Here is a 14,119-nt window from a genome sequence, read left to right on the forward strand (position 1 = left end):
ATGATATATTGAATAATTTAATTCATTATTATTAGTTGGATACCGAATTTCGTGGGTTTCATTGGAACAGCTAGGTGAACCACTTGTTCAAATGTTCAACGAATGACAATTTTTAATGCTTTGTATGCAGAGATAATTTTATAAAATATAAATACAACAAATGACATATTTTGATTTTTTTTATTAGGTTTATCATCGTAAGTATAAAACGATGCTCAATCCGATGTTAGTGGGTGTCACATTTGGTTGGTGAAGATCTGCGTTTTTATGGATACGAAGTGTTGTCAATTAAACTAACTAACGGAATGTTTTCGCGGTCTCATATTTTGAAAGGATTGTATGAAGCATATTTACCTGACGATATTGGGATATCAGTATTTAGTCGGATCTTAACATGTACTTGTGATTTGTTACAAACCGGTATTTTTAAAAATGAACAAACAAATGTCGAAATTTTCAGGACTTGATTCAATCTTTAGTTGGGTAAGATGATGCAAGAATACGATTTTTATTGCGTTTTACACTTTGAGAAGCAAATACTATTTTACTACTTTATTAAAATATTGTGTAAAAACGTTGATTATGAGCTATGAAAGTCAAGTGGCTCGAGCACTTTTTTAGGAAGTTTTCAAAATTTCAAATATTTTACAGTGGGTTAGGTTTCATTTGTTTTCACTGTCCTATAGATTAACAACTTTTGGTTATATTTTTAATTTAGAATCTTCATTCAATTTGAAGGTGGAGCACGAATGCACAGTTAATTATTTATATTGATTTGCCATTTGTATGCAAGAGTGACATTCCTTTGTAATATGTGCCGATTCGAAAAAATATGCGAGTATTGTCTCCCTTTAAGGTGTAATACCACCAAATCATGATACGGCACATCCGGTTGCATACGAAAGTAGGTCTAAAAAAATATTCCCTTGAATTTGACAGTTGTAGAAAATTAACCCTGCATTTCAATGCACTTAATTTTTTCTGAGTCATAAACATGTATGTTGGGTGTCTGAAAGCATCATTCTTTGTTTACTTGATGGTCTTATAAAATATTTTGGAAAGTTAAGGTTACCTAGTTACCAAACCAGGTAACCACTAAATAACAGTGTAAAAATTGGGTTGTTTACTTCCGGTGCTGGTTACTTTCTTATATGCAATGAAATGTAGTGTGAAATTTTCACTGTAGCACTGGACAGGATTAAACTTTATTCATGCAAAGTATTTCTTTGGTTGAAATAAAGGTAAATACTGTACATTTTTTTTTAAAGTGCCAATTTAACAAACACTCATAGGGGAAAATCAATGGTGGTATTACACCTATTTAGGGAAACTACACGTGCACTGGTGACCTTATTGTACTTTCATTTTTAAAAATTATTACTAAACTAGTTCATACATGTACGTTGTAAAAATGGACTATTCGGAATGGATTGAGACACAGAAAGCACGTTTGAGGGAAAATTGCCTTAAAATGGGGGTTTACGGGTGTTTGCTAAGTCAAATGGGTGGACAGACAAGGCTGTATTCAGTGTATATTGTTAGGTTTCCTTGGGACAGAAAAAAAAGAACCTTGTATGGTCACAGATTTGCATACATGTTGCACACTGAGAAATTTGACCTATCAGAGGAATTTGATGTGTCTCATCTGTGTCATCAGAAGAGATGCATTAACCCTGAGCACTTGTCTTTCGAGCCGCCTCATATCAACCAAGACCGCCAAGTTTGTCGTGGTACACACCCAACAAGGTGTCGAAAACACAAACCCTACCAAGACTGTTTGATTTAAAATGGTAAAACAATAATGATTTTAAAGAGAAGTCTTATTTTTCTTCATATGATATAATTTAATTTATGAAATACACTTTTGAATCAACATACATATATTACATTGAGACCTTTCTTATAGCTTGCCATGCTAATCCCCATTTTACGTGAGCCTCTGTGTCAAATTTTAAATCACCTTTACAGTTTTGTTTATACAACATGTGATTTTTCATTTCAGTGTTAACCATGAATCTGACAAGCATTCTGTTGAAAAATCTTATATGTGAATTGGTCTGCAGATGACACTTTAGCATTGAGGTATGTATCAACTAATGTCATGTTTTATTTTTGTTTTGGCCGCAAAAGTTTACAATTTGCCATGTGCCATCTGTATTTTGCACCGACAAAACATCATCTAAACACTTGCCTTGGATTTATACACATCAGAATCCGGTCTCACATACTTAAATTTTATAATTCGTACCAATTTTTTTTTACCAGCATTCAAAGGGACATAACCCTTTTTAAAACCATTTTGATGGATTTTTTATTACTCTTTCTCCTCATTTTCTAATGTAAAATATAAGAAAGTGGACTTTTTTTAGGTGTAAATCTATTAGAAATATACTGCAATAAATAAATGAAATGATTTTGATATCAGTAACAATTATGATTGACTGAAAGGGAACCGTTATTTGTCATACTCGGGGAACAAACCAAAAACTCAAGTTACACATAAGGGCTTATAGAAACTTCGGTGGAGACTGTTAACATTTATAGAAACAGTTCTTTCAGCTAAAACACTTTAATTGTTGATTTGACATTACATTTCTTTCATTTTTTCTGGGAAAATAATTACATTTGCTTTATTTTTTAGGCAAAAGATATCAAGTTTTGATGAAAAAAGAAGGAAGAAGGAAAATGGACCAAAACAGACCAAAACAGACCTTCAAATGAACTCTAAAAGGTGCAATAAAATTGTATATCATCTTAAAGTTGTCTTTTGTATCCTATTTAATTGTTTGAATGCTTAGATCATGAGTATATGATCAGATATTAGTCAACACTGCATTTTATAATGATACACTGAAAAAAGGATTTTTCGAAGAAATAGGACTGAAATCGCCGTAGGATATGGCCTTACATTATAGTGATTTTCTCTGAAACTATAGATCTGACTGAAACAAAACTTGGCAGTTATGCTTGAAATAGCTTGCAATTGGAGGGAAAAAATTACATTAAGTTTATTTGACATTTAGGTGTTCTTTAGGTGTAATACCACCAAATCATGATACGGCACATCCGGTTGCATACGAAAGTAGGTCTAAAAAAATATTCCCTTGAATTTGACAGTTGTAGAAAATTAATCCTGCATTTCAATGCACTTAATTTTTTCTGAGTCATAAACATGTTTGTTGGGTGTCTGAAATCATCATTCTTTGTTTATTTGATGGTCTTATAAACTATTTTGGAAAGTTAAGGTTACCTAGTTACCAAAGCAGGTAACCACTAAATAACAGTGTAAAAATTGGGTTGTTTACTTCCGGTGCTGGTTACTTTCTTATATGCAATGAAATGTAGTGTGAAATTTTCACTGTAGCACTGGACAGGATTAAACTTTATTCATGCAAAGTATTTCTTTGGTTGAAATAAAGGTAAATACTGTAAATTTTTTTTAAAAGTGCCAATTTAACAAAGACTAATAGGGGAAAATCAATGGTGGTATTACACCTTAACAGGTTCATTATTTTATAATTAAGTATAGGTTTCTGATAAAATTTTGAACAATTACAAAATGTATCATTTCAATATATTTCAGTTTTGTTATTGATGTATCAAAAACATTGATTTACGAATATAATTTCGTAAATTTGAAACGTTTAAAATGATTACATAACAATATAAAGAACCGTTCATCTTTTTTGAAAAAGACTATAAATGAAAGTTGAATTGTTTATCTCCCCTTCATGATAGATTGATTGGGAAATTAACCAGAGTTATCTAATATCAATCACAGAGAGGGACTCGCAAGCAAATTTTAATTGTAGCTTATTTAACGTTAAAACAATTTTCCATTTTAAACGAATGTTACTTTATACAAATATAAGGACTTTGTTATCTTAATCTACAAATTTTATTAGATATTATGATTTTTTATTACAATAAATTAATATGCTATAGTATGACTTTTTTCGTTATTGAAATAATGTATCATACATAATAAGAACTATGTTTTACGTGATAAACCTAGGAAATTGACGGACTTTAGAAACGCAACACACATTTTGGTGATTTTTTTTTCACCAAATCACCATTGATCTTTATAGAACTAGTATCCATGCTTACCATTATACTTTTTGTTTGTTAGAAAAGGCAATTACTTACTTTCATGGTACATTACATATACCGGATTATTAATGTTTCTAAAAGCGAAAATGATTTTTTAAAGTATTTTTTTCGTGAAACAATACTTTCAATCCGTACCTACACTTGAGTCATTTAAAATGTTACCTCTCCATATTGCCAAAACTAAGCCATTTAAATCTAATTCAGGTCATAAGAATATTACAGGCAGGGATACGTCAACGAGCTGTTTCACCTCAGAAACTCTTACTACTGTCCTTCCGACAACAATACAGGTAGCAGGGATTTCTTGATGACCATCAGTGACCAGATCAATATGTAATGACAACTCAACGTCAACAAAATGTGATTATATAACGTCATTTACGAGACATGTTTACGGCCTCAACGTCAACTACTTATCAAGTCGATGAATGCCATGCCTGCAGCAGAATGGAATCATAGTAATTAAAGTCAATAACCGCATAAAAACTGAATATGTCAGACAAAATGCCAATTAGAAAGGTTTCTTGAGAAGCAAAGGCAAGACTCCCCCTAGTGAAATTTCCTGTGTTGATGATAGGATCTGATGTAGTGGTAACAACCTTTGTCTTTACATGATAGGTGCATGGTGGTCGATTGATGTAAAAACTAGTTGTAAGTTGGGCTTTAGAGAGATGATTTTGTGAGGTTGGAAATATCTATGACATTGTTTGGTTTAACTACAAGGCCTAAACTGAGTTCAGACATCGTTTTCAATTTAATAAAATTTGATGTCATACATGTGAGAGCTTTATATAGCTATAAAACATGTTTAATCAACAATTGTCTATACAAGAAAATGCCTGTAACAAGTCAGAAATATGATATTTGTTTTTATTCGTTTAATGTGTTTGAGTTTTGATTTTGCCATTCGATTACGGACTAGCCGTTTTAAATTTACAATTCCTAAAATAAATAGCCAAATTCATCTAAAGTCAACTTTGATTGAGAGGTTTACACTTTATTAGATTCTTTGAAATCATACTTTTTTCAAAATAAACAAATTCTATACTGGTGCTAGATAAATATATTCAGTAAGAATGATTTTTAAAGCTTGAATCTCACCAACAATACTGTGCCTTCAATTTGATACAATAGAGGCGCGTTTCCTCTACGTAAGACTCGCCAGTAACGCACAAATGAAAACAGATTGAAGACAGAATTAAAAACAACAAGTTAAAGAGCTTTCTAAACATAAAACTTCTGAAAAGGTTGTGCTAAATTTGGTACATAATATCTGACATACCAATTTAAAACCTTTTTTTATCTTTCATTAGTTTTTGCTGGACGATGCTTGTTTTAAAATTTGACTTTACTCAATATGTACATATTAAGGAAATAAAGAAATCTTCCTTTGTTGCAATCTAGAAGTTCTTCCGTTATCGTTCATGATTGTCCTGATGAAGGATCATTCATTTTTTATATTCCTTGAAAACTAACGTCATTGATTCTCTATTGTTCATTTATTTTGCCCATTACTCTATATTTTTAATTCAATAATTTGATTATTTCTTTTCTTTTCTTTATGATATTTGCTTATACATGTAACTGTTTTTGTTTTGCTCATTATTCTGCAAATTTAATCCAAATTCATGTGTAATAGAACTGCCATATGTTCTTAATGTTTTGTTTAACCACGATTGTATTCGAAAATATTCCATAACTCGTAAATTTATCGCCTAGGACCTAGTCTCCGAATGATATATCAATATTTCTATAAAACATGAACATTGTTTTTCTTACACAAATTTATTCTATAACTTCCTGTTAAAACCAAATATATTTTTTTGTATAATTTGTTGTTAAAAACGCCAGAAGTATTCTTGAGGTTTTTCACTGTTATGAATTATTAACAATATCCGTTTTTTTTTTGTCTTATTAGCCCTTCAAATACATGGTTTTGGGTTGATAACAAATTTTAGGCATTAGTATCACCAATGAAACAATATTTGTCAAAATGCACTATAGTTAGTCTCTATTTATTCTTATGCAATGGCATGCAGATACCTGCCTAACTGCAGTAATAATTCATAACACTATGTAATCGTGAGATATAGATATAGGGGTAAGAACGCGTGCACTATTAAACAGCTTATTTTTACGACTTCCGTCAGTAAACAGATGATGCAAGATAACTGTTTCCTTATTGAGTTTCACTGCACCGGATTCGCATTTCGTGAGTTTATATACTTGAAATTTCAATAACTTAAACAAACGTTAAATAGTTGAAAAAAAACCGACCGACCATTAAACAAAAACATGGAAAAGGACCCAGAGCGTAGCATGAAGGATAAACAATCCTTAATTTACAAAGTAAAAAAAAACCAAAACTATACAAAATGGCAAATAGTAATAAAACGATACTTGTATGTTCATGCCAATACCGAATTACTGGCTATTGGGCTGGTTATACACACAGAGATAACAGTAGATTCATCTATTGTCGATATGCCAATTTTCATGGATTGAGGCAATCTCATTTTTCGTGAATATTTTATTTTGTGTATTTCCAAAAACACAAGTCTTAAGATAACGAGTGTTTCGTTGGACATTTAAATAAGTGGTGAACCTTTATCAATGAGGTCGATTAAAAATGGTATCTAACAAATAATAGTGATTCCACAGTACATGTTAGACTCAATAAGCGCAGATATCAACCTGGATGTAGTAATACGTTATGCGTATAACGATTTCTGCACCAGATGCACATTTCAACTAAAAATGTCTCTTAATTAATTGTCGAGGCGTATTTCAAAATCCAAACCTAATTCAATCTGAGTTTTAGTGTAATTAAATAATTCTAAATCAGAAACTTGCAATTGAAATGTTTCTACATTTTATGGACACTTAATTGACTCAGATGGTGAAAAATAGATAAGAATCTATGTAAAAAAATATATCCACTTATCTTTTGAGTAATGTGATCTAAATTTGAAATCATTTCAATTTATACATTGGCTGCCATAAATGTTAACTAGTATAATGTATTAAGACGAACAGAAGTAACTTGAGGTTATATATATATTATTATCTTTGAGTTAACAGTGTATAAAAGAGGTTTTAACTGATTTAGTGGTATGCATGATTGATTGACAGTTTAAAATAAAGATATGAAATGTCTAGAGTAATTACCCATTTGATTGACACCTCAATAAACTAAAAACTTAAATATTGAATATATATGTTTACCTTCATACAATAATTCAAGTATCGGAGTGTTTTTCTTCTTATCTAAAGAAACACCTGCACTTTAGGTATCATTTAAAATACACCTGTGACGTAAATCTTTTGTTTAATTTTCTATTCCAAAAACGGGGGGTAATTTGTTTATGTTGGTTATCTTCATTCATCCGAACGTTTTGCCCTTTGAAAAACTCCATGTGAACTTACTTTAAAAGAGGTGAAAAAGATACCAGACGGACTCAAACTCAGGGACGCCTCCGGGTGTGGGAATTTCTCGCTACATTGAAGACCTGTTGGTGACCCTCTGCTGTTGTTTTTTTATTTGGTCGGGTTGTTGTCTCTTTGACACATTCCCCATTTCCATTCTCAATTTTATTGAAAATAAACTGAAAATGTCATGGCTAAAAAAGAAAAGAACAAACAGACACAAAATAGTACCCAAAACATAACAGAGAAATATAAAGATTAAGCAACATGAACTCAACAAAAATTTGGGGTGATCTCATGTGCTCCCGAAGGGTAAGCATGCTCCACATGGTACGACCTTCGTGTTGCTCATGTTAGTAAAAACCTGGTTATAAGTCTTAGTCGTGAGAAGGGAACGGAATTGTAGTTACGACATTAGGAAAACATCCATAACTGTATAAAAACTGACAGAATCAAATGATGAAACATATCAGCCAAAGAAACGAATGTGCAACAACTGTCCTATTATTGATTAGACACAGAAAATGTTTGAAGAAAATGGTGAGCAAAACCTAGACTTTTATCATGCCGAACATGTTGAACAACCCAAACCAAGCTCGATTTTATATATAAAACAATCTAGTTTATCAACAAGATTTAGGTTATTTTAGTATTTTATGCCGAACCGAATACTTATGACATGAGGAATATTACGATATCACTGTACTTGAACAAAAGTGTAACCAGGAGTAGTTTTTCTTTACTTAACACTTTGAATTAAAACAGAAAATTTCGTAAAATGTACATAAATTTTTAAGAAAGAAATTAAATCCACACAATTAACATGAATAGTTTCATTGAATGTTAATACCAGTTTGACAAACACTTATTTGATCGTTTTGTTTAGCCTGATTTCTCTTAAATTATGATTTGTGATTTAAAGGTTCAGCTAAGGTTTAAAGAATCAAAGCCCTTAGGTGTTCTGTTTAACATTAAAATCGGGCTTTCACCCACAGACCTATCATAAAGTATTTTGGAATTTAATTAGTTTGTCAGCCTCAATGATCATGAACATGCAAGCATTACTTCGTGCATGTTTTACTGAGGATAAAATTCAGCATAAAACGCGTTACCATATCTTTAAAATATTGATTTGGTGGAATAAATAACTTTGTTTTCAATGATAATGTTTTTAATAAAAAAAAAACCGGATTGATAAGTTTACTAACCTACATACATGGACTGAAGGTATAAAACCACTAGTTCATAGTACGTTGCTTTCTATGTTAAATTGTGCAATTTCAAGCATTAATGGATACTTTGTCTCAAGTTCCAATCAAATGGTAGTCATTTTATAGCAAAACTATACCTTATCCTGACTTGTGCTGAACATTTTAACATACCTTTAAATGCACATTAGAGCGTACTGGTTCCCGGGAGTTTGATAATATAAAAACATGTACTTCTGATCTGAATAACAGGGCAAATGTGTCCTATTATAATTGCATATTCTTTTTGATTAATCATTAGAAACTTTCAACACGGGTTCTACAGTGATCACTAATCCCTAAGCTTTAATTTCATACAAAAAAAGCCCCAATACTTTACCTATTGACAAAGATACAGCTGTGCGCAGGAACTATTTCGTTAAAAATATATACAAAATGTTATGAGTATTAGTTTTTAATATAGAATATCTCAAGGTCTTTCTTACTTTCTTTGATGTCTTCTAGTGATTTAACTATCTTTTAATAGACTAGAAGATGTTTCTTGAGGGAAATAATGGTCATGAACAAAGATGTTGTTGTAATATCTCGAGATTTTAATTGCCACGGATTATAAAATACGTGACTATAAGGAATCTTTCATCAACAATAGGTTCAAGGAGGACGAACAGAAGAGGTTTCAGACAAATTCATGACCCTGTGTGTCGGTTTCATACAAGTCTTTTAGCCCCACAACTCCAATAAAAAATATTGATAAGCTGAATAACAAAACTAACATACATATATAATGAATACAATCATTTGATTCTGTGATACCGGTATATAGACAAGGTTACACATAGAATAAAAGTATAACATTTACACCACTGTCCCCGGTAAGGGGTAGGGTTGGGATCCCGTTGACATGTTTAACCCCGCCACATTCTGTTCGTATCTGCTTGTCCAAAGTCAGGAGCCTGTTTATCGTTTTGTTTGTTTGTTGTTGTTAAACATATTTGTTTTTCGTTTATTTTTTCTTCATTCTTTCGACCGTTTTATTTAAAAAAAAATTAATTATGACAGACGTGAACCAACGACAATCAATGAAGAAATTTGACACTTGATTAAAATAATGTCAAGAAGTTAGGTTTTATTCCACTCACACATCGGCGTCTGATAAGGTTATAATGTCCTAAACAAGGCATTGTCTTCTTTAAATTCTTTACAAATAAAAATCGAGAGGTAAGGAATGAGCTATACAAATTCACATGTCGAAGAGAACTGGCGACACCATGATACATACCGAAAACTGACAACGAGACCAAGAACAGAACAGTTGGATATTTCATTAAGAAACCGGTTCAAAAAAAGATTAAGCATCTATTTAGATAAGTATTGTACTTCATACTTGAAGAAATGCTAAATAGGTAAATGAACTTACAGTATTAAAGTTTCGAATGTTTTATTTTGTAATTTTTTTCGTCTTTTTAGTTTGCAGGTGTTTGTGGAACATTTATCCATAGTTGGTATGCAATTCACAATCGATCAATTAATTGACAGAGTTGTATGAAAAGCCCAAAATAGCTAGTTGTATTTTTTTGTAATTTATGTATGTGTTTTCGTTATGAAAATTGTCATTTTTTTCATATTTCACATACATCAATGTCTCATAAATTGGTGTCTATTACTGCTAGAGACTTCATTCGAACTCGTAATTACTAAATTTTAAGCATGCATTCAATACTTTGGCATTAGAGTACCGATTTTTTTTTATGTTTAGTGGCAAAAAACCAATAACCATTACGCATTACGCATTTCTGTGTTAATTTCGTTAGCCGATTTGGTTTCAAAAATTATTTCTACTTTAATGCATTGGCAGCGAGTAACCTTTCAATTTATAACACGTTTTTTCAGTTGTGTGGTTCTTTTATTCAAAATACCATATATTCAAATAAAGTAAAATCACAAAGTTACTGAACTCCAAAAGAAAATTTATAACTGATAGTCCCTTATTAAATGGAAAAATCGAAAGTCCAAACACTCAAACGATTGGATAACAACTGTCATATTACTGACTTGGAACAGTCATTTTCGTATGCAGAAAATAGTGGATTAAACTTGGTTTTAAAGCTTTATGTCACTTGTATGACAGTTGCATCAAATTCCATTATATTGACAACGATGTGTGAACAAACTTTATAAGTGAAAACGTTAAGAAATTCGGGGCACAGATTCAAAAGCAATTTTTCATTGGTAAAACCTTGACGAACCTGCACAGGTAAACTATTTTCTTTACAATACAGTATAATAACTGTCCATGTACTAACACGACTTATATAGTCTCCAATTCGTAAGTTACGAATACATTTGTATTTTTTTTTTCAAATTGAAAACCAAAGAACTAGATATAACAGAATATAACAGAATATCACTAATAAAATAAAATAAAAAAAAAAAAAAAATAAATAAAGGAAAATAGATTTTTTGTAAATTTACGGCTGTTTTAGTTTTATTACATTATTATAACTCTGCCGCGTTTGTCTGATAACCCTCACTTTCCCACTATCACCATCATAGACCAGGCCCAAGACCACAATTAATGACCCCGCTTTTCGTTGTCCACGACTATAGTTCCTTTTAATTAGAGTGTATTTTTCCTTAATTTTTTCTTTCTTTCCCTTCCTCACTCATTTCTTAATTTTTTTTGGGTGGAAATGAAAGAAGAGATGTGAAATAAATTTTTGCAAGTTGTATTTTAACTGATATTGATATGTAATGAGCGATTAGTCCAAGTGCAAAAAGGTAATATTTACAGGTTTCGGAACATCTCTTGACTTGTCAATAGGGGTATGGATGTGTATTGGCTAAATTTGTAAAAGTGCATGGTGCAATTTTTTTAATGATGCAAAAGGTTATAAAGAACTGATAGAGGAATTAATTGTGGTCTGTGGCCACCATAAACTATTCCAGTGCACCATTCAAAAGCTTTCAAACGTCTAAAGGTTACATTGACGTTTGTCGATGTCTTTCCGTGACTTGGTGAGCCTATTACCGAGAAAAGAGGACGTAACACAATTAAAACAATAGACAAATATCTAAGCCAGATAACAAGCTTAGTCTATAGTTTATGTTATGTGTAAATTAAACAGGAACAATCAGAAAACTGTCATCCACACAAAATTCTCATAGGACAAATACCCATGAAGATATAACTGATACCAAACACAGATGGGATTCCTCACAGGAACATAAACCTAAACACAGGACAATGACAAATTGTCCAAAATGCTTAAAAGTTGAACAATGGAATTATCAAAGGTTAAAAGAAGAACTTAAACTAGTATATTATAATCAAAAACAAAATTGGTCATGTTAAACATTGGGGTTATGAGTCCTCTCAGTACTTATCTTTATGATACAAAGTAATGCAACACTCCTTAATTTGCTGCTTTTGGTCGAAGAAGATTTCATGCTTACGACAAATGTCGTTAGACAACCATTCTGCCTTATATAAAAGAGGGACGAAAGATACCAAAGGGACAGTCAAACTCATAAATCTAAAACAAACTGACAACGCCATGGCTAAAAATAAAAAAGACAAACAGAAAAACAATAGTACACACGACACAACATAGAAAACTAAAGAATAAACAATATATAATAGTTGCATTAGCTATATTTGTAACTCAACAAAAAGTGCAAATATGCACATGGCTAGAAGGAATGGAACTTATGTGCTAGTGTCTTGCTTAGTACTCAATATGTAAATTAAATTGCATACCACTTGCTAGTATTTCTTTTAAGAATAATTTTGTTCAATTGCGATGTGAAGTTTTTTTTTATTCATAAACAAACATAGAAAACAGTTGAACGATATGAAGATAAGTAAGTAATTCTCAAAGTATGTTTTAAGTCAAATGGGTAGGTATGCATTTCCCTTTTAACATCCATCTGAGACTTCAGGTTTAAAAAACCTAACACAGTACTAGTTTCAATGTGCAATAGAGGTTAGATCCATACTTGAATTTTATGGTTTATTGTTGTATTTGATTTTCAACTTTTGGATGAGATTTAAGTTTTTCCATGAATATCACAAACAATATATATTGAAGTGCTCATGTGGCTTTGTCAACTTTACTGTCCTTAATTCCTTTAATATTCTTATATATGAGTGTATGTTTTTTCAGTTTGTCGTTAACGTTTTAATTTATTTATATGACGATCAAATTTATCATCTTATAAGAAATTGAAGCAACCTGCATGTACATCTATCATATCACAAAGGAATAATAAAAAAAAAATTCTTACTTTTAAAAATGAATATATTTTGTATCCTTCATTTTAAAATCTGGTCAATGAGAAAAAAAATTTTCTTCGTAGTGCTTTGTGTACACTTGTTTATCTCTCGATGATTTTGTTTGATATTTAATTACAATTACGTGTTTTTGATAGATTTTCCACATGTCATGTTCTCTATCTTTAAAGATGCACAATAAACTCATAACAGATACAGCGTTAAAACTTTGTACATCGGACGCACGTTATGTGACGCACCAATATAAACAGTGAAAAAGAAAAAAAGTATAAATTTAAGAGCACTGAGAAACCACAATTCCGAAAATATACATCTATTCTTATATTATTGGGGAGGCAAATCCAAAAAGTATTTACATCGCAAACGGTCGCATTTAAAATGCCGTTGTTTTGTAATTAATGAAATTGTTTAAAATATATAAGCCACAACCCATGCAGGTTGAAGTAGTTTAAATGTTGAGATACCACCCACTATAAACCGACTTTTTAATGAATAACTGCATTTGGCGTCTTAACTTAGTATTAACAAATTATGATATTGATAATAAGAAGTGTTTTCTATGTTTGCTTTAAATAATGGAAAGTGTTTAAACTAGAAAATAATTATGAATTTTCTTTTTCCTATTAATATAATGTTTCTACACTGAATAACACAAGTAGTGCATATGCTAAAGAATGAAATGCATTTTAAGTAAAAGTCGCTCTAATGTTTAAAGTAGTGTCAAATACAGTGCATTCTCTTTACTTTCGATTCCAGTTTTGTTTTCAAACCAATGACCTAAATAACAGTTATTTTATTGTTTAATACGGAGCCCTGTTGGTCTCATACATATAACATGTATAAAAAGTTATTTTTTCACAGCGTATTTTTTACATCTTTAACTCTTGGCTTTTCCACAGCGCAATAGTGTATATTTGCAACGCTCGGCTACTAATCGCAAGCACTAGCCTTTTGGTATATCTACATCGCTAGACAGTTCATTCCAGCGCTGAAGTTTAATTCTCCAGCGCAGGAGTTCATATCGACACTTAGCACTGGATTTAAGATCGTCCGCGCTGAATCTACAGAGCTGAATTTTACA

At 31.3% G+C, this 14,119-nt stretch overlaps 1 long non-coding RNA gene across 2 annotated transcripts; it reads left to right on the plus strand.

Moving 5' to 3' along the window:
- Positions 1–1,106: 1,106 nt before the first annotated feature.
- LOC139501696 (uncharacterized) lies at positions 1,107–2,759 on the plus strand. 2 transcript variants are annotated; one of them, XR_011658632.1, is made up of 3 exons: positions 1,107–1,241; positions 2,003–2,082; positions 2,642–2,759. It is a non-coding gene; the product is annotated as an uncharacterized lncRNA (long non-coding RNA). The 2 variants fall into 2 exon arrangements; XR_011658631.1 differs by lacking the exon at positions 1,107–1,241 and having other exon boundaries at positions 1,821–2,082.
- The last annotated feature ends 11,360 nt before the right edge of the window (positions 2,760–14,119 follow it).

This window comes from Mytilus edulis, chromosome 13 (assembly GCF_963676685.1).
Source record: "Mytilus edulis chromosome 13, xbMytEdul2.2, whole genome shotgun sequence".
Lineage (NCBI taxonomy): Eukaryota > Metazoa > Mollusca > Bivalvia > Mytilida > Mytilidae > Mytilus > Mytilus edulis.